This window comes from Arachis duranensis, chromosome 1, assembly GCF_000817695.3.
Source record: "Arachis duranensis cultivar V14167 chromosome 1, aradu.V14167.gnm2.J7QH, whole genome shotgun sequence".
Taxonomy (NCBI): domain Eukaryota; kingdom Viridiplantae; phylum Streptophyta; class Magnoliopsida; order Fabales; family Fabaceae; genus Arachis; species Arachis duranensis.
The window spans coordinates 99,691,417-99,691,724 of NC_029772.3; positions in this window are offsets into that span (position 1 = coordinate 99,691,417).

Genomic DNA, 308 nt, shown 5'->3' on the forward strand with positions numbered 1-308 from the left:
TTACAAAAGCTAAACGAATATGTTATATTTTTATTTATGAATCATTTCAGATTTTTTACTTATTTTATATTTTGATACTAGTATATTTTTTTTATATTTATATATGATTATATTTTATATCAAATCATTAAAGATTTTATCTCAAAATATTACATAATTCTTGCAATAGTGAATTTGATAAAATATTACATAATAATGCTCTCAAAATATTAGATACAGAATTCTAAAAAATCTCAAACATCAAGCCAAAGTCAACACGGTATAAAATATAAATCCATCTATAAAAATAAAAATAAAAACAAAAATAA